We start from the raw sequence: 25,304 nt of genomic DNA on the forward strand, positions 1-25,304 counted from the left end.
CAGTTGACATGAGATAGTTTCCTAAAAATGCCAGTACATGTCCATATTAATAGTTAACATTTTTTCTTCTACTGGTTACGCAGAAGGACAAGAATAATGCCTGTTAAGCTGTAGCTCAATCATTTGTACAGCATTATCAATGTACAATGAATTGTACAGCATTATCTTATCAATTATAGAACATTATCTAATAATGTGATCAGCTATGGCATGTCCAGGTAACATTTGAATAGATCTATTATTGCAGTTGCATCTGCATTCACATTTATCCAAAATTCATATTTTTTGCCATGCATAAAAGAAAGAAATATTGATATGTGCTCAATGGTAAGGAGTAGAAAATGTTTTGGCATTGTATGAGATTACTGTTGGGAAAAGTTAATTAAATGGAGCCATTATGTAAGTTCTGGCATTACAAATACATTGTTAAGAAAACCAAACCCAACACATAAAAAAAAAAAAAAAAGAATGGAAAAATGGTGGAAAGAAAGACATGCTGTCATGAAATATCTGTATTTTCTGTAGAAAAACTATAATTTTGTAACAGAAACAAGTTTAAAGGGAGATTTTTCCCCCCAAGAGTATTTCAGAAAAGTCTAATTTTGCCTAGTAAGGGCACTGAAACTTCTTATTTGGTATAATTTTATACAGAATACTTGACAGCCTCTGCATATATCTATGCTAGGGAAAGAAAATGTAATTTGTCAGGTAACATGTAATTACTAGTGGAAAATGTTTTGTGAAAACGTGTGTGTTAGGTGGCAGCATCCCAGGCTCGGTGACAGAAGTGGTCTCTTTCTGCATCCTCACGCATACATGTTACATGTCAGTCACTAATCTGGCGATCAGATAGTATTTTTCTCCATGGATTTCCTAATCTTTGAGGCTCAGCTGCATTTCTAAAGCACATACTAAAATAAGGGTAAGGTAGTGCTTAAGCATCACTCTTTTGGGTGAGGCAGGGCTTTCTGCTTCTCTCCCACATGCCCTGGCATGGGTCTTCTTTGTCCGTGCATTTGTTTTTGGGAACAAACAAGATCTTACCCGTCTCACACTTACTCTCTGACATCAATGTGCCCGGCAATTTAGCAGCACTAAAGTCATAGTGTGTACTTGGCCATCTCAGGCATGAAGTTATGAAGGCAGCAAGAGAAAGCTCTTTTGCACCGAGATTTCCAAACTGTTCTTTAATGCATAAACTGGTGCAGGTGATGCTTTTCTTATGCAGCCACTGACATGGCTCAGGCATTAAATGGTCCTTCCTGAAACAAAATTAGTTGTCCTTGGGTTATGAAAAGGAGTATGAAGACTATGTCAATAATCAGAACAGTGAATGACAGTGTCAGTGCTCCATCCCAAGTACTGTGCGTCCTATCAAGTTCTGATATTTCTGAGTCCTCAGAGACTTAAAAAACTTTGCTTGTGAGGGTCAGTTTGCAAAACTACCTCATGCTGCTGTGCAGACCACTACAGGAGAGAAAGAAAGAAATTCTCCATCAGGTCACGTTCACCCACACATTCCAAATTGCTCTTTAAAAAAAAAAAAAGTCAACAGTAATGAGTCCTTCAGCCATTTCTAATGTGATTCTTCTTTCTCTTTTGACTTGGAAAACCTTGTTTATTTCACATTTGCAGGTTATAAAAATGATATTTTATAATCTATTTCTCAGATTCATGCTGCACATTACTATTTTTTCTCCATGTGCTACAAAGAAAAGTCCTTTTATTGAAAGCTGCATACTTTGCTTTTCATTTTCTTTAACTTGCTGTTTCCACACTCGTTACATTTTTCAGGAAAATACAATTAATTTTATTTTATCTATTCACAGATACATTATTACTGGGAGAAAAAAAGAAGCAGAAGTCATTTGGATTTATATCCAGTCACTGCTTAAACCCTAATGCTTGAGCCTGGAGAAAGGATGGATATAAAATTGGAAAATCCAAGCCGGACCATTGTCTAGACTCAGCTACTTTGAACACTGCAGACATTTGGGATTTTAGAAAAAAAAAAAAAAAAGAAAAGACCAGTTTCACACGTGAAAAAGAAGCAAACAGCAAATTTAACAATATATCAGAAGTGCCTGGTTGCTAGATGCGGTGTTGAGTAGATAAGCCTCCAAGAACAAATTATCTGCAACATACAAACAAGGGTTAGCACGGCTCCAGTTAATACTGAGAATACCCTGGGGAACGACGTGTCTTTTAGGTGGAGGCAGAATATCATAAATGTGAAGGTATGTCTCATGGCGGTGGTGAATGATCAGCGTGAGCCCTCTGGGGACTCCAGGAGCATGGATGCGGGGGGAGGAGGAGGAGGAGGAGCATGAGGAGGAGGAAGAGGAGAAGGAAGTGCGGGGCAGAGGGTAGGCAGCGCAATGCCCATCCATATTTTACTCCTAAGACAGCATGCATGTTTCTGTGCGACACAGAGAGTAGGAAAACCAGAGTTTTATACCTTAATGTGTTATGGAAGATGCGCTGGAATTTGAAGACACACGGGGGGACTAGAAAGGAAATAAAAGTGTTATTTAATTACTCAGGAGCTCGATCTGAGAGCTAAATTACTCTGAGGCTCGGGGACAAGTAAATGACTGAGGGCTCAAACGCTGTGCCAGTGAGCATCCTACAAAGGACCAGGGAGCCAGACAGGATTTCAGTGAGGTTTCAGAAACCAGGACCCTCCCCTCCTTGCCTGGAGTACTGGGAAGAGCCAACCCTTCTCATATCCTGAGATTTGAAACACCAGTGGGGTGCTTGGGTACTTGGTGTTGGCACTGGCTGACAATCCAGGCTACCAGATGTTCCAGACAATCCACCCAGACGTTCACAGTGGTTTTGCTCTTAAGCTTCAGTGGTGGATTTAATCTCCCTGAAAGGCTGTGCAGAGTGATAATATATGACTTCATTTGTTAGGCTTTATGTGCAATCTTTGGGAAAAAGGTGATAGTACCTTTATTCACTCATTTATTTTGGATGGAGGAAAACATTTACTTAAATTATGTGTTTTACGTTTTACTTTAGAAATGCCAGAAACGTCAAGCCTGATCTTCCTTGTTTACTAAGAAAGGGGACTTAGCTGTGACAAGTGCAGCAGTGAGGATTTTGTAAATGGTATTGAAAAAAAGAGTGTATATCAAAACTTATATAGTTTATAAATATTTAAAAAAAAATCCAAAGTGTTCTAAAGTATGCATTTCCTACCTCAATAAAATTTCACTTCTTCAATTCTGCTGTCATACCACTGTCACTACCAATTTTCAACTAGAAACCAAGACTTTAGGATAGACTGAGAATGAATTTTGAAGAGGAAGAACCAGTGAAAAAGATTTTTGGTTCTTTTAAAGGGTTAAATACTCTTTTAGGTGACTATAAAGCAGCACAGATTCACATTTTCCCTCTTTTGTATTTCACCTCTAAATGAAATTCCAGAACTTCCTCCTTAGTTAAAGAGTTGCTGAGATTTCTCTGTCACATTTTGAGATTTCTTTCCACATCTTATTTTAGATAATACCTTCACTTAACTTGAGTTTTGAGAAGAATCTCCCTTCCCGTTAAAGCAGGCAGTTTTCTGCCTTCAAGACTGGATTTGCTCCTCTTGGTCATAATATTTCAACCTAATTATGCTTAGTATATAATTTGCCTTCATGGTGTCAAATGTGTCTTCTTCTGATTGGCTGTTTTTTAAACCCATCGCTTTGATTTTAGCTCATGTATTTCTCGGTCATTCTCAGATTATTACTTTTTAAAAATCAGTTCCTAGCTGCAAACTGAGAAACTCAAAGGCTCCCAGATTTCCTCAGCCATAACTCCTCCCTGGAAATTAATTAGATGGAATTAATGTCCATCATTAATTGACTTACTGCAAACTTGCCCTTTACCTATAGTGTACTATCAACAGCCCCTGTTTTTCTCATTAAGCAACGGAGTGTCCTTAACTGACATGAAGATTTCCCACCAGGATCCTGTAATAGCACAATCTTCCTGCTTGGAAAGAGTACTTCCCTTTTTCTCTTTGTCTATAATGTAGCGTGAGTGGATGAGTGTCTACACTGCAACAGTAGGCAAGGCAACCGCTGGATTTTGGTATACACAGGAAAAGCTGAACATACAGAAAACCAGGGCTCACAGATCTGCAGACCCTGGCTCTGCTGGTACAGGACCAAAGTTCCTAAGATAAAGAATGCACCAGGTATCATCTAATCTTAAAAAAGTGGTTTTGTGTGTTTTGAATGAGAATCTGATCTTTTCTGGGGTGGCCAGCTAAGCTGAGCACCCAAGTGCAAAAGGTGAAGTTGATTATGACTGGCAAAGCCCTATGGCTTGGACTCCCTCAGGACTTTTCCAGCTAAAGTCTGGAGTACAATCTCATGTCTATGGAAGAAGCCCAAGGCTTCTCCCTCCTGTCTCTTCCCCTCTCCTTGCTGCTGTCCTTTCCTTGCAGCAGCAACCTTTACTTCCCACAGACAGAGCTTTGCTGGTCCTTCTAGAAGGAGCCTCAAACATCTCATGCACCATTGGTGGCTTTGGTGTGTTTTAGCAATGGTCATGTCTGGAAATCTTGACAGGCTGATGAATGTCAGAATAAACTACCATTTGCATAGAAAACTAGCTTAAATAAAGACTGGGTAAGTCAGATGATTTAATAGTCACAAAGGGCTGAGTATATCAGCCTGTAAGTGGCGATGACTGTCACACACTGGATGTACAGTGCTGCCTGTAGCTTCAGGAACGGCCCTGAGTTGAGCAGTCCCTTCTGGCCTGTAACTCTGTCTGCATGAGAATGATGGGGTCAGGTCCTCAACGGTGATGAAAAGGGGCACGTTTAGTGGTCTTCTGGTTGCCAGTCTGCTTGGGGCTATGCTGGGGAAAGCTGGCACAGCCTGCGCCAGGAGCAGCTGGTGGGTGCTGCCAAGTGAAGAAGCCCAGGCCCCAGTCCTCCCCTGCCGGGGTCCCACGTGCTGTTACTAGCTGGGGGTCTCGCACCATGGAAGCTTAAATGGGAACAGTACAAAGCCTGGATAAATCAAGTCTGAAGTCTGCTTTAGGTGATGGAACTGTGTGAAATGATCATGCTGTGGGCCAGGATCAAGAGCAATGTTTCATTCCTGTCTGGGGAGGTTTAGATTGAATATCAGGAAAAATTTCTTCACCGAAAGGGCTATCAAGCATTGGAACAGGCTGCCCAGGGAAGTGGTTGAGTCACCATCCCTGGAGGTGTTTAATAGACGTGTAGATGTGGCACTTAGTGACACGGTTTAGTGATGGACTTGGCAATGCTAGGTTAACGGTCGGACTTGATTATCTTAAAGGTCTTATCCAACCTAAATGATTCTATGATTCTATGCCTAAGATGGCCTGCCCTACCTGAGTGCACAGAAATTGTGTTTCCTCATCCATCGTTATTTACTTTCCTTCTGCAAATTACTATGCCAGGAAAGTGCATTCATGGATGGTAAGTAATCTTTCATAGAATAATAAGAATTTTTAGATAAGAATAATTAAAAGAAAAAAACAAAGGCAAAGGAATTGCAAAGTTTCCCATCTTCTGCTCACCATAGCTAAAAATCTGTGTAAAAATTTCAATCTGAATTATCCCAGCTGATACATTGGGATAATTCAAGACCCCTGCCCATTTTCACAGAGCTGAAACACTTCTGTGTTTTGTGCAGTTTGGGCAAAAGGGTGAGGGATAGTAGTTTTTGTGGATGTTTGCAGATCAGGCCCTACTATTTGTGATTAATTGCCAAAAGATGATAAAGTCCTTTTAACACAGTTTAGCTACTCTAGCCCTTGATCTCTGTCGTCTTTGGTTGTCGCTTTGTTTTTAACCTCTACACAGACAAGGTCCAGGAGACTGATTTATGCTCTTGAAGACATTTATTCTCTTTTGACCTGTCACACAGACTTTACCTGATTTGTTACTTAGTCCTCTAAAGGAGACCAGGTGTGGCTCTCAGAGGTGAACACAAACTGCACGCTCATAGAAACAAGGGTCAAAGACTTGCTAACAAAAATTCCCCAGTCGTATTAAAGGAGAGGAGGAAAGGTAAAAACCTTGCATAACTTCAGAATGGATTGTGAGAGCAAGCACAGGGCAGCCTGCACAGAGGGAAAGGATGCGGCTCTTTCATCTAAGAGAAAGATGCCTGGCAAATCCCACATCACCCTGGATGCCACTGCTGCATCCAGCGTGCTTGAAATCCCTTTTCCACCATACCCTGACATCACTTTGCAGATGTTTATGGAGTGAAGGATCAGCTGCTGATGGAAGGGGAAGGCTTGCTAGCAGCATTGCCCTGCAGCTTCTTCAAGTTGCTCCCCAGGAATAGAGGAGAGCTCTGAAGTGGGGTCTTGGCTGCAGACAGGCAGCAGTCCTATTAAAAATAAGGTCTCTCAGCAGAGAGTGCAAGTGAGCTTGAGCAGAATAACTCCAGGTCATCCAACATGGCCCACACTGGGCCAAAGTCTGGGGTCAGTCCTGAGTTGCCCGGGCAGTGAGACCACAGCCTCTGAGCTATGCGCTGAGAACAGACTTGTTTCCTTTTGAGAAGAAACATGGATTTGCCTACAATCTCTATAATCACAGTAGAAGAAATTCTGCTTTCTCTCTACATGTAGTCCAGCAAGAGTAAGATCTAACATGCGTGCGTTTCCCTGTTACGACTTGCAAATACGAAACAAGTTGACTTTGTACCCTGTTAATCAGCACACATTGCACGGGAGCACTGGGCCTTCGGGCTGGCACATGAAAGGTGGAGAGAGAACCTTTCAGGAATTTACTGAAGTATAAAATGCTTTATAACATTGTACAGGATGAGAAAGAATTCAGCTCCTTTAATAATGGTTCTTTAAGAGTTCGGAAAACTTAGGTATGGAAGAGACCTTGAAAACACATGCAACCCATTACATGGATATATGGAACCTCGTTTTTCAACTCTAAGAGTGGGATTAATGGGGTAGATTGGCAGTGAAAAACAGAAACTGTCATTAAAGGAAATATAGGAGTATTACCTTGCTGCCATGGTACCATTTCACAGACATTTAGGTATCCATTGACCTGCACAGGAAAGAAAAATCACTTATGGCTGGCCCCAAATGAGACTGATCTTGCAGCAGGGCTCCACTAGTAAAATATGAAACAGATATCTCAGGTTGGTTCCCTTGGCTACTACTGCCTGAATGACATGGTTCCCAGGAGCTATGCTGGGCTTATCCATTTCATCCAGGGATGAAATATTGAGGGACGACTGAAAAAAATCTTCCTCTGATCCCTCTAGGAAACCCAGTTCATAGGTACTTAAAAGGTGAAGAAGGAAAAATAATTATGACACAAAGCTGAACTGCTAAGTAGGCTTGACTTTTCATTTGTATAGTGAGAGTGAGATCTTCAGATGTATTTCTTTAGACATTCACAGCCAATTTTCATTACATTAACCAGAATCACCTGGGAAGTGCCTGTGAATTTTGATCTGTTATGTTCTAAGTGCAATTTTTTTGAATGCTGACTAAAACCTCTTGAAATATTAAATCGACCTAAGGAAATCCGACGTCTTGGAAGAGCAGTAATAATAGGTGCTGGGGTTCATCGTCTATTAAGCATTCGTTGCTTTTGCTGCTGCATTTATCACAGTCATCTTGTGAAATTCTGCTGTATTGTCACCACCTTATCAGAACCAAAACCGTTATTTAAAACCTCTTCAAATGCAATGAAATGCGATAGTGGTCTCTCTCACTAAGGACTTGGGTTTTTGCAAGAGATTTCTGTATCGCTACTAGTCAAAACATTGTTCTGGTAATTACCAGTGTGTTTTGAAATGTTACCAGAGGTGAGTTGCTCCTCCGCATTAACCTGCTCTTGAGTAGGAATGATTTTGATACTATTGTTCACACACTGAACTGTCAATAAATAGCAAATTAAGCATGGCAGTGTGCAGCTAAGAGAGTGAACCAAACTTTTGGAAAATAACATAATTCTGTCAGGTTTTTCAAGGCATTTCTGGATACATAAATCTCCTTGTGTTGAAAAATGATTGTAAGCAGTACATGCACATATCACTGGTTATAACCTTTTAAATTTGTGGTAGTACAATAATGTTTAGGGAGAAAGGCAAAGTTAAGGAAGCCCAAAAGTGCTTCTTTTCCTGAAATTAACCCCTCCATTAACATACTTAGGCAATATCTGCTACGAGGCAGAGCATGAAGGCTACACAGACACTTTCAGTGACATTTACTCCTGTCACTCCTGCAAACCGACTTGCATATGAAAGAGGTATAACTCAGAAACAATACAAAAGAAGACCTAATGAAAAGTATCCTGCTTTGTAAAGATTGCAGATACTTCTGGGTTTAAAATTCCTCAAGTATTTTTGTTAAAGGCTTTGGCATAATCCTGTCTGGCTTTGCTGCATGGAGAGTGGATCAAAGGTGCAGGCTTGTTAGCCTCTTCCAAATTTCATCCCTCCTGGAGATTAGTTTCTTAGGGATATCCTGAAAGGTTTCCTCTAAAAACCCACAGTATCAGAGGAACTGTTCACAGGGACCGAGAGTTTAAATTCACAGTTTATACAAGCACATTTAAAGAGGCATTTTATTTGAGAACAAAGTACAGTACCTTAGGTTAAGCATTTCTCCCTTGTTATCATTGCCAAATGCACATTACACTAAACAAATTATCATAATAGACAGAGAGGGTATTTGCATTTTGTTAAGAGGCAAAATGGAGACAAATAAATCACATTCCAACATCTGTGATGCCCCCAACACACATCAGAAACTGATTCCGTGAAATTTCTCATGGGCTGTTGATTGTACTGGACAGATCAGCCACTGCCATTGTTATGCATTGGTGGGGAAAGCAAATGTACGCAATACACGTTAAAAAATGCAAGGCAGATAAGAAAGATAAAAAATTATCAGAGAATAATGCTATGTGCTTCCATACTGAGATTTCTGCTCCAGAGGTATATTGGAATGATGCTATAAAAACTGTGTTATTTTCTGAAATAACAGCATGCCGAGGAACCGTAGAGATGATGTCATGTATTACAATTCACAGGCTGCACAGTGGGTTTCTGAAGTTAGGGTAGCAAACCATTCTCTGGGGTCTTCTTTTGCATTTTTTTTTTTAATGACTAGTCAATTTACACTATTCCACATGGCTAACTGATAATGACAGATTTTTTTTTCACAGTCTACTACACCCTTAGGATTTACTTGTATGGAGATGTTTTATAAGAACCTCTTTCAGGTGCATCAAGAGATAACCGACTCTTTCTGGAGGTGAGAGGGCTGATCCCAGGAGATACTGAGTGCCTCTAATGCTGCTAAAGCCCTTCAGCTCCTGCTGAACTCGGTAGTGGATCAAGGGGCTCCACATACCAGATGTCACGCTCTTTCAAATCACTAGGGAGATGTGGCCCAGTTGTGATCACCATTGCTCCCCTTGATCACGCCAATAGTCACGTTGTCTTCATGATATTACTTCTGTGAATAATTGCTTACCAGGATAAATGAAGTTTTTACAGGCTGTTAGAACACTGTCTTTGAAAAGATTTGATTATCGCACAAGTTGTCAATACAATTCAGGCAGAAAGTATTTTGAACCTGAAAAAGAATATGGTAAATCATTATTAATAAAGCCTCTTGATGACGTGACAATAAAATAAACATAGTAGGATATCACATGGCATACAGTGAGCTCCCACTACTGATGTCGCAAACGTCTATAAAATCAATGTAAATGTGGAAAAAGAAACTGGATGATTTTTTGAAACTGCAGAATGAAACTTCAGGTCATTTGAAATGGAAATCTAGACATCATCAGTGTTACTTCTGTAACTTACTTCAGTATTTTTTGCTCAAGGTATTACTGTTCCCAATAAATCCAAAGCTCTGAGATTCGACCAGCTCTGTTCTCAAGCTGGTCAAAGAGACTCTGGTTACCATCAGGTGGTGACTCTTTGACAAGAGATGATGTTAAAATATTTCATATTGAGATAAGATGAGAGGGCTCGTTGGGAGCCGTGGGGCCATATGCAGTGGGGCACAGGATGAAGGGCTTTGGGAGACAGTAGGTCAAAGAGCAGGGTCAGGAGGACAGCTGTAGTCTTTCCCATGTCCCTTAGATCTTCCCACCACCAGCACAAGGTCCTAGGGCAAATGACACAGTCTACCTCTCCCCAGTGACCAGGGAGGGAACTGTGGAGTATCTCTTTCTTGCTGAAGGTTAATTTTATTAATTTTTTCTACCTCCTGAAGCAGATGGGAGGCCTGTTTTTGACATTACTGAATACAAATGCTTTGGCTAATGGGTGCCCTGATCACATTTTTCTGTATTTTCCCTTTTCCATGCCCTTGAGATGCTAGAACGTCTCTCACCGCTGACCAAGGTTTTGTCTTCTCAAGGAAGTGTAATTCAGTGTTTTTTCTTAAGGTGATATTTAGGGGACTTCTTCCATCACCCTCATTGGGTAGTAAGTGTGTCTGAGAGTCAGAAATGTCACCCGTTTTATTTGGTGGAATACAAAAGGAGAGCAAAGCATTTAGGGCTGTGGTATTATTGACTGCATATTCACTTTTTTAGCAGACTACATTTGTGGCTTCAGTACTCAGCCCTTTGTTACAGTTAAAGATCATCTGAGCTTTGTTAATTATTATTTTCTTCTTAAAATGCTATCGTAATTTTCCTTCTTACTGTGACCAGAATCACAGATTTCAGCGATGGCCACTGTATGAAATTATCTTCCTTGCCCCATCCTGTATTAATAAAAAAGTATTTCTAAAAATGCTGCATTTAATGTGTTTCTCCATATTTGTCAAAAAGTAGTAAAATCATTTATTTAAGTTAACACAAATATTTTCTTCAATATTTGCAATTTCCCATCTATGCTTATTTCCCCAATATTTCTCGCTTAGTTTTACTTTCTGTAGTGGCTTAGTTTTCAGTATTACTTTCTCAGAAATTAGCATATTTTTCTAATACATTTAATACCATTTTAACTCTTCCATCTTGGAGATTCATACCATGTTTGAATTCATTGATTTAATGATAGCTTATATATACTGAAGTTAAGAACAGACCTCCGAAGTACAAGAAATTTAACATTTATTCTTGTCACTGCTGCTTAATACACTTTTGTTCTTCGGTAATTGCCATTTATAATTACCTAGCACTGAAACTTATAGAAATTCTCAGTTTACTTAATCATTTCACAGTTCAATTATTTTTAAATACAGTAGGTGTCCTATCAATCTAGTACACTATAATTGATTCACCCTGTGCAACATTTTCAATCCTGGTCCACGTGGATCGCCAGCGGACCATAAATCAGCAGTAACTAGCAGAGCAGTGAGTGAGGTGAGTCTGGGTGTGCGTGAGGGCAGTGCATCTCTAGTGGATGCAGCAGGACTCCTTGTTATATGTCGTTGTGTTCAGTATAACAGTTTAGGACCTGATAAGGAGAGCAAAGGTGACCAGTCAGGAACAGCAGATAACCCCCCGTGACTCCCACTGCTGCCTTCATAACATGTAAGCAAATATGGGCCATTCCTCTCTAGCAATCTAGGTCTCAGGCTTACATGCACCATAAAGGTTATTGTTATCAGTGAACTACCACAGCTTTAAAGTGTCTCTGCGTGCCCCGGCAAGAGGCTGGTACCCAAGGGGCTAGAGTCCATGTTGGCCAGGGACAGCAAATGGTTGCTCAAGCAGCAATAAGTAGAAGATGCAGCTGCAGAGGATGCTGAGCAAGCTGGTGCACAAACATGTACTCCCAAATCTCTTGATCCTGGACCAGCGGTGAGTGCGCTGGTGCAACTCCCAAAGGACATTGCAGAACTTTGCAGGCCAAGCCAACACCAGCCAGGGAGCTCAGAAAGCCCACGCAGGACCTAAGGACCAGCCAGACGCAAGGGCAGCCTGTTCTGGTCACTGAATTTGGCCACATTCATTTGCCGGCAGCCAGGAGGCAGCAGTGTGGAAATTATGGCACCAGTCCTATAACACCAAAAGTCTTGCCTACACCAGACCAGTGCAGTGGACACAGTTGCAGTGCAGGGTGCTACCAGTTGCTCTTCAGAGTGGTTTTTGTTTTCTTTAATCCAAGATATTTCTGTTGTGCTGGCTGCTACAGCAGCCAAGAAAAGATCACACAAGTATCCATATTATGGATCACCTGATACTCCATCCGATAGACCTAGGTGTGTTTTGTGGCTTTCCTGGTGATGCTTTTAGGAAACAATTCCACAGAGCCTCACTATATCTTTCCCAGCCATCACAGATGGCTATAGACTAACCCAAACTGTCGTTGTGACCTAGCCAGTCAAACAAGATGAATCTTGTGTCACTCTTCATTGGCACATCATTTTTTCTCTGAGAACCTCAGCAAGAGGAAGGTTCCAAGAGGTCAAATCACAAATTACAGAGCATCCTGCAAGCCTTAGGAGTCTGAGTGTATAAGCTATGATCGATTGGCTCATTTCTCTGTTGTCTTTTCCTGTAACACAGAAAGACAAAAAGGTGGACAATTTCCGCTGTTTTTTGAATGATACACTTTTCTACATACATTTCTAATGGATGTGTTACGTGATTTCATCTGTCACTAAGAAGTCAAGTAGGTGAGATCCTTGTGGTTAAATATGTAATAAATATACTAGTTTCAACTAGTTTATCTGCCTGCTACTCCCTTCTCCAGAAACTTCATTCAACACCCAAACTTTTGAGCAGTTTTGAACAGATGCCTCTTTTTTCCTGTTTGTTGTGATCTAACCTGCCACACATTTGTTTCCTTTCCTGAGCAAACACCTATATTTCTCCCTAAAGTTATAGTAGTCCCAGTGCCAGAAGACCAAGAAAGAGTCCTGAAACACTGACAGATTTCTTATATGTAAGAGCTGAATAGTCTGCAAATCTACGAAAATGAAGCTGGATATTTGGTATGACAGGAAGGGGATAATCCCAATGAGACCCAGGATTCACTTCTAGCCCTAAAAGCGCCTGGAACAGAGAACATTGCAGTCATCAGACTGATACATAAGCTGAAGTTTCTAAGCGTATACTCCTCAAAAAGTCACTTTTGTGGCTTTCAGCATTGCTCTCTTTCCCCACAGCTGTGCCTAAGACATGCTAACCATAGCGGGTATCGCCATCGCCCTGCTATGGTTACTCAGCATTAGGGACCCAGTGGTAGGAGCTCTGAGAACTCTGCCAGCACCGGGTGGAGCGAGAGGAAACAGGGAACCATCCCTTGGAGATAAATCAAAGCAGAATCCCAATATGAAAGCCAGTATCCTCCATGCTCCCCAGGGTGTCTGAGTGAGAAGCACATGCACTAGTTACTTCTTTTTCAGAAATATTTCTCATTATTTTGGTACATTTCTTTATTTTTTTCAGTGTACAGATGTCTGTACACACACATACACATATTCCTATCCAAACACAGATGCGCATTTATACAGAATATGCAGAAAACATAGAGGTATTGCTTTGTCAGAACTCACTTGCGTGTAATAGTAATGCTCTTAAATCTTTGCTGCTTGTGATAAACATGATATCTCAGACTCTATAGATTTTATCTGTAATGTGATATACTCCATCTTTCTGTGTTTTCATATCATGCTTTGAACAGCAGTAAATAAACACAAGTGATCCTTCCTTTTTTTTTTTTTTTTTTCCTGTGAATTAAGAATGTTAATATTACCTCTACAGCAAAATCCAAGACTTTCAGGTCTCATTATGCAGTTTTTAGCATAGCAGTTCAGAAAAAATTTTCCTTCCTAAATATACCTAACTTCCAGAACATACGAATAAAAATGTATAATGCAAAGGGAGGGATTTTTGAGGATTGCCATACCAGAAACATTTACATAGATAATTTATAAGCAGGAATCTCTTCAGTATAGTTCACATGCTTTCTTGCTTTTATCAGAAACTAGATTAGATTGACAACTGAATTTTTCCACAAATGACAAATTATTAAACTGAAATATTTATTTTTAAAGAAAGTCATTTATCCCAAATTAAAACAAAAAAGAAAAATAATCCCAAAACTTTTGGCTAGCTTCTTCATATGTAATGTTCTAACAAAAGGTGACCTTTAAGCAAGAATTGTTGTAGGAAAATAGTAGGAGAAATGCTTTTCTTCCTTTATGTGAGAAAATAGCATGTTTGTCATTTTTTTTGCACATTAAACCCCATTTCAGGAAGTAATATTCAGTTGAAATTCAGACATATCATAACTGTATCTAACAGAGATATTTTTCAGACCTGCATCTTAGCAAAATCATCTTACTTTAATCCTCGCATAGCTTGCAGCTTCATGTTTAAAGGAATGTAGAAAACAAGCCAGTTTAGAGGGGGAAAGATCGGTAATCTGCCTTGTCTGACCTTTGGCTCCCGCGCTAACTATCTATTTGTCTCTGCCCATGGTAAATTTTCTACCAGTGCTTTGAATTAAACCTGTGTTATTGATGCTCGGGTTGTTTTTTTTGTTGTTGTTGTTTTGGTTTGTTTTTGTGTTTTTGTTTTGTTTTGTTTTGTTTTGTTTTGTTTTGTTTTTTTGTTTTGTTTTGTTTTTTTTTCTCTTTGAGAAAGGATCTGTTCTTAAGGATCTGATAGGGTTTTCTTTTGCCACTGGTTCTGGTATGTTCCTGAGTCACTTGTTTGCTTTCCAGTTTGCCGGTAATTATCCCCTCGTTGGCTGATTGCTAGCCCTTCTCTCAGTGTAGTTGCACCTGATTTCTTGTTTGTATCCTCCTAGCTTTTGATGGACAGACAGGCAGGACATAAGCCTTTTTTTATTGTCACTTGTAACACATGTAATACTGTGCCAGATCAGATTAGTTATCTAGGGTTCTGCTTCCAGCAATGGCCATTTTCAGACATTTCAGAAATTAGTGTAAGAATTTGCATCCACATGTGATGGACACATGCAAAGAAACTTGTTTAAATTAAAAAAATTCTTCCTATACCCAGGGAGTGAATAGTTGACTGACATCCATGCTCAGAGCTATTGTTCTCTAAGTTATTTTAAATCAGTGTAAGGTTAGTTATTAACCTTGAGCCATCTTAACCCCAACAGTGACACAGATCCTGAAATATTTCAGTGCCTCACTCAACGCAGTTTTCTTTATGGATATGGACCAAGGGGAGGATGGTCAGAGCAAGATAAGAGGCCCACTAGGTATTAATACACTTACATAAACATGTAAGCAGGTGTTTTTATAGGAGGGCATGAGCAACAGAAATCCCCCACCCCACAGGATCCATGTTTCTGTGAAAGCATATGCAGGGATAAACTTGGTCAAAAGCATACTTGATCTTCCTTGTCTTCCTTTGGTGGCTGGGGAGGGGGTCACTGAGCATTTGCAGTGCATGAGGCTTGGGACACCCTTTTGCTCCACGGAGAAGCGAAGGAGTGCTTAGCCATGGCCTTCTTGGGTCAGTGGGCAATGTAGATGCCTCTGCCCGGATGGTGCAGGTACCTAGCCCTAATTTCATGGAATCACAGAGTTTTCAGAGTTGGAAGGGACCACTAGAGATCATCTAGTCCAACTCCCCTGCTAGAGCAGGATTGCCTAGAGCACATTACTCAGGACTGCATCCAGGCGGGTCTTGAAAATCTCCAGGGAAGGGGACTCCACAACCTCCCTGGGCAGCCTGTGCCAGTGCTCTGTCACCCTCACCGTAAAGAAGTTTTTCCGTGTATTTGAATGGAACTTCCTGTGTTCTAACTTGTGCCCAATGCCCCTCGTCCTGTCACTGGGAACCATTGAAAAGAGCCTGGCTCCATCCTCCTTCAACCCACCCTTTAGATACTTGTACGCCATAATAAGGTCTCCCCTCAGCCTTCTCTTCTCCAGGCTAAAGAGTCCCAGCTCTCTCAGCCTTTCCTCATAAGGCAGATGCTCCAAGCCCTTAATCATCTTAGTTGCCCTTTGCTGGAACCTCTCCAGCAGTTCCCTGTCCCTCTTGAACTGGGGAGCCCAAAACTGGACACAGAATTCCAGTTGTGGCCTCACCAGTGCAGAGTAGAGGGGGAGAATGACCTCCCTCGACCTACTGGCCACACTCTTCCCTATGCAGCCCAGGATTCCATTGGCCTTTTTGGCAACAAGGGCACATTTCTGGGCCATGGATAATTTACTGTCTACCACGACCCCCAGATCCTTCTCCTCCGAGCTACTTCCCAGCGGGTCCGCCCCTAACCTATACTGGTGCCTAGCATTCTTCCTCCCCAGGTGCAGGACCTTGCACTTGCAAGGGGGGATTGCAATTTGGGGATGAACTATCACCTTGTAATCTATTTCTGCGTTTTTTACTTCCGGCAATTGTTTTGTCCCCTGTCCTCCATCTCAAGGTCCTACTTCCAGGAGGCAAACTGTTCCCTAAACACATGGGTGCTGACCAAAAGGTTAACTGTCCCCTAAATGAGGATCAGCAGACTCCTCTATAAACTAATCCAGTCTCTGGGAGCAAGTATCCAGAAAAACATCAGCCCTTCCTCATAGATGTTAGCTACAGGTGTATTTATTCTTTGAGACAGAGATGCCCGGTTAATCCACTCATCCATGCAGGCAGTAATGAAGTACTAAAAATGACAGATAGTCACAATAAATAAGGGTCCAGGTCCTCCCTGGATGTAAACTGGGGTTGTTCATTTGAGATCGAGGTGGTGACAAACTTTTATGCCAGCTGAGAGTGTGGTCTATAAGGGTACTGCAACAATACGGCCACAGCTTTGCAGACTTCCTGACCAATGAAAGATGATTTGTTATGCAAGGTGTGGCATTATAGTCAGATAATTGCTTATATTTGTTAATAGTATCTTTCCATCTGGACTTGACTGGATTTAATACAATAAAGCCTGTCTTGGGCTGTGTAAAAAGGGGAGGCGGTAGTAGTGTGTATCTTTTAAACCACCATTTTTTATTATTGCTTTAATATTATCTGAATATTATCTTTTATGAAAGTGTCCACAAGGCTTTTACTTGTTTGAAGTAGTTACTTCCATTAAAAGGTTTTATATTGGCCAAAGAAATGTATTTTGTATGTGTTTTTTTTTCCTAAGAAGTGAGATCCCCGTGAAATGTAACATTATGATTGCATTTTTGAATTGGATAAAGCCATTTTTGCAGGGAAGAGATGTTTTCTTCTAATGACAAGCAACCAGCTGATTCATCATTCGCTTTTGTAGTTTCAGTGACAAAAGACTATTCTGAAGAGTTTTATCCTTTTTCATGAAGAGTTCATCCTTTTTTTTTGATTCCTGCTGGTTCAGTATGATCTCCTAAATTGTACCTTTTAAACGCATAATTTTCAGAATGAAACTTAACACCTCCTAAGTATTTTGAATTCAGCTCTGCCTTTTGTTTCAGATTTTGCTTTCCTGTTATTATTATTGTTGCTGCTGTTATTATTATCACTGAAAGTGTGTGGGATGCTCAGCACTCAAGAATGAAAAAAAGTTAAATATCTTACCGCGCGAAGACCAGATTTTCCTGCCTCTTTCTTTAAACTGGCATGTTTTATCCCTCTTGGGATAATGTGTTTTCAAAACCAATGTAATATTTTGCCGGTGTTTTGCATGGTATTTGGGAGGCAAACATCAGCTCTCCTTGCTCGTGCTCTGGTCCACCTGGATGCTCCTCAGCGGCGCAGGGGAAGCCATGTATTTGCGGCGAGCGGAGCCCTCGGCCTGAGATAATCAGAAGCCTGCTGAGACGGGGGAGAGGAGCTCGTCGTGCCCGGCAGACACAGCCTTCGGTGGCTATGTGGTTGTGGCCTGAGGCTCGGTATGCGAAGCCCCGCTTACCTCTGCTTGCCAGTGGCTACACGAATGTACCCGCAGCCAGCCTGTGGCTAGCCCAGGCGTAATAGATGCAGTTCTGCTTAATTGAAAACTCTGGTTCTGCAATCGATTTTGGAAGGCGGAACCCCAAGGGCAAGTCAAGTTGAAAGGCCATGTCTCTCTCGGCTTCAGGAGGCACCCGGAGGGATGAGTGATGCATGAGCCTTTGCTACGGAGGGCCCAAACCTCCATCGTGTCCTGTGCTGCAGTTGGTGCAACGCTTGGGAGTACGAGGAGAAAAATGTGCTTCTCTGTTAATGAGCTGTCCTGTCCCAACTTTTCCCTGCAATTTAAGCATGATTCATTGAATAAGCAAATGGGAACCAGTCATCTGGAGTTTTTTGCTTTCTGTGTTTGTCAAATTATACCAGAGACGGTTGTATTCCCAGCAAGACAATTGCCTCAAGGCCATAAGCTTTATTTACAGAAGAAAAGCAATGTCTTAAAGTACTAAAAAATACTCTGAGCTTTGGCTCTTTTAAGGTAACTACAAACTAAGCAGACATCCAGGTTGCACTTGTTTTCAACTGTTTTAACAGATTTCTACAATGAACACCTTGCTAAGTATAGAGTAGTTATCCAGCATTAATGAAGTTGTACACAGACAATGAGATTCGCAACATTAACTTTTTATCTTGTTTTCTGTAATGATTTTTCTTCCCTAGTGGAAACACATGCTTACCTCAGCAGATTTTTTGGACCGTTATTTTATAATTAAACTATGAGTTCCACTTCTTGTAACTCCAGCCCGAGCAGGCACTAATATATCTGGAAAGAGTGGATGTATTCTTAAAGCTCTTTTAAATTTCTAACCTTGAATAATTTGTCTCTGATGCTTTTCTTAATTATAATCCATTCAGAATAAAAGAGGATGAATTTTTCCCCTCGAGCAGAGCCAGGATAAATTCTAACATATCTGTCCTATATAAAGATTTCTTTTTCATTCTGCCAAAGTGAATACTGCATGTTAAACTATTTCATCGTTCATTAGTGTACAATTAGTCCCACGTTCACTGGTATGTGCTGCCTGCTTTGAGCCATTTTCGTGATGCAAAGCAGCTGTAAACTCCATTTAACAGCCTGGTTAAACCAGGTTTACAGCTGTTTTGTGTGGCTGGCGGGGAGTGATATATCTGGGGTGTACTGGTAAATCTGGCCTGTCCAAAAAGAAAGAACTTGCATTATTATTTTATCACTTCTCAAACTGCCTCTGTCATAAAGCAGCCTTTGCTACTTTTCATTTGGTAAGTCCTGGTTCTCCACTTTGTTGCATAACTTTATGGCATTTTCTAATTACAACTGAGGAAAAACACATCATAAAACTAGAGTTTAAATAAGCAATATATTAGGGAAATATATGGTAGTACAGAGCATGAATTAGGAATTATTCTTAATTATCATAGAGAGGCAGAGAGATTAATGGCAGAGGGTTCATATATGGCAGAAAGATTATATTATGGCAGAAAGATTATATTATGGCAGAGGAAAAAAAAGACACCACCCTCAATACCCCCCAAAATTTTCCCATTTAGCAGCAGCCTCCTCGTTTGAGAATCACTGAGAGCCTCTACTTCACCCTGGCAGCCTGCAAGCAGGTATCAGCTCCTCTGGATAGTGTGGACCCATGGAGGTAACCAGATGGTCATGATACGCTATCAAGATTACACCTTCTCAGACATGGCTCGTCACAGCTTTTCTGCCAGAAAGGGTTGTCTGCCCAGCTCCTGAAAGGGATGCTGCCTTTCTACCTAAGGTCCCCCTCCTTGTCCATCGTGCACCCTTATGGAGGGTCACAAGAAGTCAAAAAAAATTAAGAGATTTTTGGGAATTAAATTACTTAAAATCAAAGGGAACTGGCAATCCCAGTGCATCTAGGGCCAAGCGAAACATCCTGTAGGGCAGTCTCCTGGAAAATGCATCCCCCCCTGTAACTGCTTGGTCCATGGCTGCCAGGGAGGTCATTTGGCAGTGCCTCATGCTTTTGTTCCTCAGCTGCCTTTTGAGATTCACCAGCTGCCGTAATATTTCCATATAATTGTTCTTCAGGCCAATAAAAATCATAACCATTTTCATTTTCAGTAATTACATTGCCATCAGCTTTGCTTCCAGTGCCTTTTAACCTTCCTGAATCCTTTTCTTTTGGTAGCAAACGATCAATTATCTCTCCCTGTACCTCTACCAAATGTGTGACTACTTCTACCATTTTCCCTCTCCTATATTTCCTTCAGTTCGTTTTTTATTCAATAAGGAACCATCAAAACCCTCAGATCCAGGCATAAAATCTCCTCTGGACCCATACGTAGGTTTCTTTGACAAGCGTGTATTTGGTCTGAAAAAAGAAGTGCTCTAAATTCAGTTTGAAATAAAAGAACCACACATTTCTTCTCACCCTGAAGAGCCACTTCGCTTTTTTAGGCCGGGACATTTTGTGCCACCGGTCAGTCCCTATCTTGCACTGTAATGCAAAGGGTGCGTTCCTGGTTGAAAGATTTTGTAAAAGAAAAGGAATCCAAACAATGCTTTTACACTGTCACAAATATTTGCCTCTGACATCTAACTGTCCTGTCACAGACAAATCAGTCATTCACTGAGAAGCAGAGAGGAATTCTCCCTGCGGCCACTCCAAGCTGAGACACATACATTTGTCCATCAGAAGAAAATAATACCTTCTTTCCCTTTTCATCCGAATGCTCTATAAAACACTTTTTTGGCTGACTTCCCCTATGAACAAGAGAAAAGCATCTAGCTACCTGGCTGTTTATGGAGAACCAGGTCCTTTTTCTTCATTTTACTTCAGTGTTTCTTCAGATCTGATTTGAAATGACGGTGGAGAAAGACATAACTGTATCTGTCTACAACTGAATGAACAGTCTCTCCAGACAGATTAAAAGAAGGGAGTTATATTTTCACCAGTACTTTTAACGGTAGGACAGATATGACACTCAGTTTCACAAGAGCTGCAGTCCTTAGCCAAAAATACCTTTTCCTCAAGAATGAAAGATTCAACCCTGGCAACATCGTACTGTGGCAATCATTAAATACCTGCACAAGTTCCAGTAATAATGTCAACCACAGTGGACTATGGTTGCATGCTTGCGAGCATCTTTCTGTCTGTCCCCGTTAGGATCGTTTGAGGGGCAGCATCACTCTATGTGCTTGGCATGGCTGTTAGAGCTTGCAGCATCCTCCCTGGGCTTTCTGACATCCACAAAGAAGTGCTTCTTTTCTAGGCTCCTTTAAGATGACACCTTCTTCCAGGAGGAAATTTTCATAAAGGTGGCCCATCCCTCTCTTTCCTTCCTCTCCTTGACTCCAACTACTTTCTCCCACACGGCAAGCGGCGCTACTCCCTCAGTATTTTGCTCCAAAGCTTTTTGAGCGGGTTGAGACCCAGTCTCGTGGCCGGAGAGCAGGACTGCCTTGCCCCAGTGACAGGCACACTGGTGTGTTCATACAGAAGCACTGCAAACTATTTGGTTTCCTCCAGGCAAGTATTCAGCGGGGTGATGACAGGCCCAGGAAAAACGTTTCCGTGATAGGAAGGTAAACATTACACGCTTCCCAGGCAGCTCCTTCTGCCTCCCCCCTTGGCACATGCCAAGGCTGTGTCACAGCCTGTTAAAACATGACAGTCTTTAAGAGCATTTGCCCTTCTTGTTGCTGCACATTGCAGCCACTTCATAGGCTGATGTGTACCTGCTGTCTTTCCAAAAGCCAGAAATAATCAAGAACTTGTCTCTATCACGCTACAGTAGATGCAGAGAGAATTGTGTTGTCTGTATCTGCAGCTCTGGTAGCAGTTCTGTTGCTTCCAGAGGAAAAGGGAGCAGAACGCCCCTGCAGAGGGGAAGGATGGTATGTTGAGTTTTTTAAGGGATGGCAGTCAAAAGTGTTTGGGAATATTCAAGAAACTTTACATGCTACTCTGAAAGAAGGAGGTTTCTTCACTACTGATCTGTCTCTGTTCTGCTTTGTATTGCTCTTCAAATCTTAGTGAGGGATAAGATTTCTGCAAGTCACGATGACCAACAATAATGTTCAGAAAAGACCTGCTCTCTTTCTTAACAAATTATAAAAGTTAATTGTGTGAAGTTTTAGAGACTCCCAAAACTCTGGATGTCGCAATGGGAGGTGCCAAGGACTGAAGACAGTGGGAAGAATGGATCCACAGAAAATCATGTTGCAGTCAACAAGTGAGTGGTTGGTGGCATTATGATCACAGTTCCTTCCAACACAGCATGCCATGCTCTGGAGAAGGATGAAAGGCACTAATTCATTTCTAGGTGGTTCACATCTGTTTCTTCTATTGCATTCCAGAATTTTCCATAGCCATAGAGAACATCACATTTTCTCCAACCTAATTTTAATAGCTGAAAAAAAAAAGGTAACTGGAGATTTCCAGTAAAGAATTCCTATTTTATAAAAAACATTTCCACCTTAAAGTTTACTTTGTTGTTTTTTTCTTTTTTTTTTTTTTCTCTACCTAATTCTTCTTTGTATTATTAAGAAAAATGGTGTTAGACAATTCTGGCATTTGCACCCTTTTAATGTCTCATTTGGCATTGTTCTCTCCCACAGCAATAACCTAGTCAATCTCTGTATGTTAATTGACTGCTAGCCCCCTAGCCACATTTGTCATTCTACTCTAATTTCCTTTTTAATTATCCTTATCTTACGATATTAAGAAGCACAGATATGTTTGCAGATTTCTGTGTGGAATCATAATAAATAGACTCTGCATTTACCTCCCAGATAACATCTGTAGCTTGATGCAAAGTCCTTGTCTGTCTGCCATCGCCAGTCATAGGCTTCTACTTTGCTTGCAGCCTGGCCCGAGGCCTGCTGATGTCAGTAGAAATCTTTCTAATTATTCTGTTGATGACCTGTGTTACGATTCAGGAATTAGCGGCAGGACACGTTAAAGCCCCATAGCTATTAAACATTGCCTCATACACCTTTACGTGCCCAGAGCTTCGCCCTACGTAGCGCTGCCATTTCTCCTTGCAGGATAAGACAGTCCTTCCTCAGCGGAGGTTTGCGGGTGCCCTGAAGTCCTGAGTAGATGAAACCTTTACTGCCTGGATCCCCCACTCACACACACCGCTAAAGCTCTCCCGGCATTGTTGCCGGCCAGATCTTCCTCTTCTTGAGCAGCTGATTTTAATTCTTGTTACCCTCCTCCAGCTCACCTGATTAATTAGGTTGCATTTTTGCTTGGTTAAGTCTAGTGTGGTTTTTTTTTTTATTATTATTATTTTCTGCTGTTGTTTCCGATATTGCTTGGGGAATGCTTTTCTTTGCACTCACAGGAATCCAGGCAATTAAGAATAGCATTTGTAACCCCTCTTAATGAATTTTACCAACATGCATTCTGTAGGGGAGTAATGAAAGGAAAACATATGACATATACCCCTAACTTTCATCTAGACACAGTAAAGAGAAGACTGTGTCATAGCCAATATTTAAGACTGAAAAATATCTTTAACGATCTGGAAAATTGCCAGGCTAAAATGAATGAACTAGACAACATTTTCATAGAAGAGGATTATATTATCTATTATCTTAATGAAGGGAGATAAAATTCAGGTAAAAGGGAAAGAACAAAATTATTACCAAAGATAATTAAATTAAATACTAAAATCTTCTTTGCTATACTTCAGTCTTTGGAATCGTTTATATTATTAAAATATACAGCATTTAGTGGAGTCCATAAAAATGACAGTCTTCAGTGCTCTTTTTTTTTCTCTCCAGGCCACAGAGTTTTCCATAGGCACAGTTTATACCTTGGCATTGTGCAGGCGGAGTAGCTACAGCGGCCATCAATATGGTTCTTACCTGGACAGTGTGTGTCACTGTCATGGCCCTTCTGCGATCTGGACAACACAGAAATGTTAGGAGAGGGTCCAGTGACAGCAGGTAAAGATTGATATCATTCCTATAACAGTGCAGAGAGAACACAGCGTTACACGCAATCTGCCTGTTGTCTCTTAGTAATTTATAAATTGTTAGTACATAAAGGTACAGAGGTGACATTGGTCCTTACGATAGGTATCTGTGGGCACAGAATTACTGTATGACCTGGTAATGTCACTTTGCCTCATGCAAAACATTCTGAAGAGCAAGGTCTTCCATTATCTTTTTGTCTCGTGTATTGATTACCTTCCTACATGCGCAGTCAAAGGACAAATAAAAGGACAGAAGGGGAAAACAATATTCTTGATTTTGAGACTGTTTGTTAGATGGAGTAATAATGTGCGGAGCCAGATTGCAGCCATCGTGCTCAGTTGTTAAAGTCTTACATAAAGCCCTCAATGTCATTGGGAATTGTTTCACTGATGTAGCTGAAGCCTGGGTCAGAGGAAGGGAGGGAGTGCATGGCTCACATCACTTTTACAGGAGTCTAATTTTGTCTCCAGGTTTTGAGTATGAAACAAAACGACCAATCCACCCTTCACCCATGCAAGTCTGCACAACCTACACAGAATAAACGTTGCACTTGTGCCAGAGCAAGTGATGCTGTGTTTATACTTGATATGAGAAAAAATGGAGCAGGGAAAGTAATGATAGCGCATACCCACAGGAAGGCTACCCAAGGATTTTAACAGTTTCTGACACAGGGAGAATACAAAGTGTCAAAGCTTACTTGTTTAATGAACCCACATAAAATCCCTAAATAACTTAAGTGATAATTATTTTGTACATTTTTAGCCGGAATTTCAAACGATCGTCCCCAATCTAACACCTGCAGTTACAATCACTTGTATATGCAGGTACCTGATTGCATCTGTAAATCAAATAGTTAGATGTTTAAGTAACTTCAGCTGTGCCTGAAAAAATGCAGATGCAAAAATGTAGTCCTTACTGCGGGCACAGCGGAAGTTTGGCCCTGCATTTCTGTTAGGTGCCTCGAATGAGGAAAAATAAATGCTCACTGCTATGAAAACGGATAAATTCATTCTTCATAATGACAAAGTAGTATGAACTCAAAAAAAAAAGGTTCAGCGTGACAAAAAAAGAAGGCATGCAAAGTCTTTCAATTTTTTTTTATAAATTTTCTCTGTGCCTAATAGTTGTGAATTGTGTACAGAGTGAAAAGAAAGAAAGAGAATGTGCAGAAAAAGAAGAAAAAAAGTGCTTCTGAGTGTTTTAGGATATTATAATCTTTGGAACTTCTCAAAACTTGTTGTAGTGGTATTTTCACTACATGTCCTCAGCTGGTTTTCCAACTTAGTAAAACTTAAATTTTCACTATCAAAGTTCAGCCTGTGTTGAACAACTGCTATTAATTTATATGACATGTTCTGGAGGATGTACTGAAATTTATCACAGAAAAGAATTTTTCTTATGATGCTTTTTCATACCTTACCTAATTTTATTTATTAATGTTTTTAACCAGAAAGAAAAATGCTATTTTTCTGCTTCTCTAGTTCTAAAATGATTGCAGGCATTTCCTTT

Source organism: Vanellus vanellus, assembly GCF_965231255.1.
Source record: "Vanellus vanellus genome assembly, chromosome: 3".
NCBI lineage: Eukaryota > Metazoa > Chordata > Aves > Charadriiformes > Charadriidae > Vanellus > Vanellus vanellus.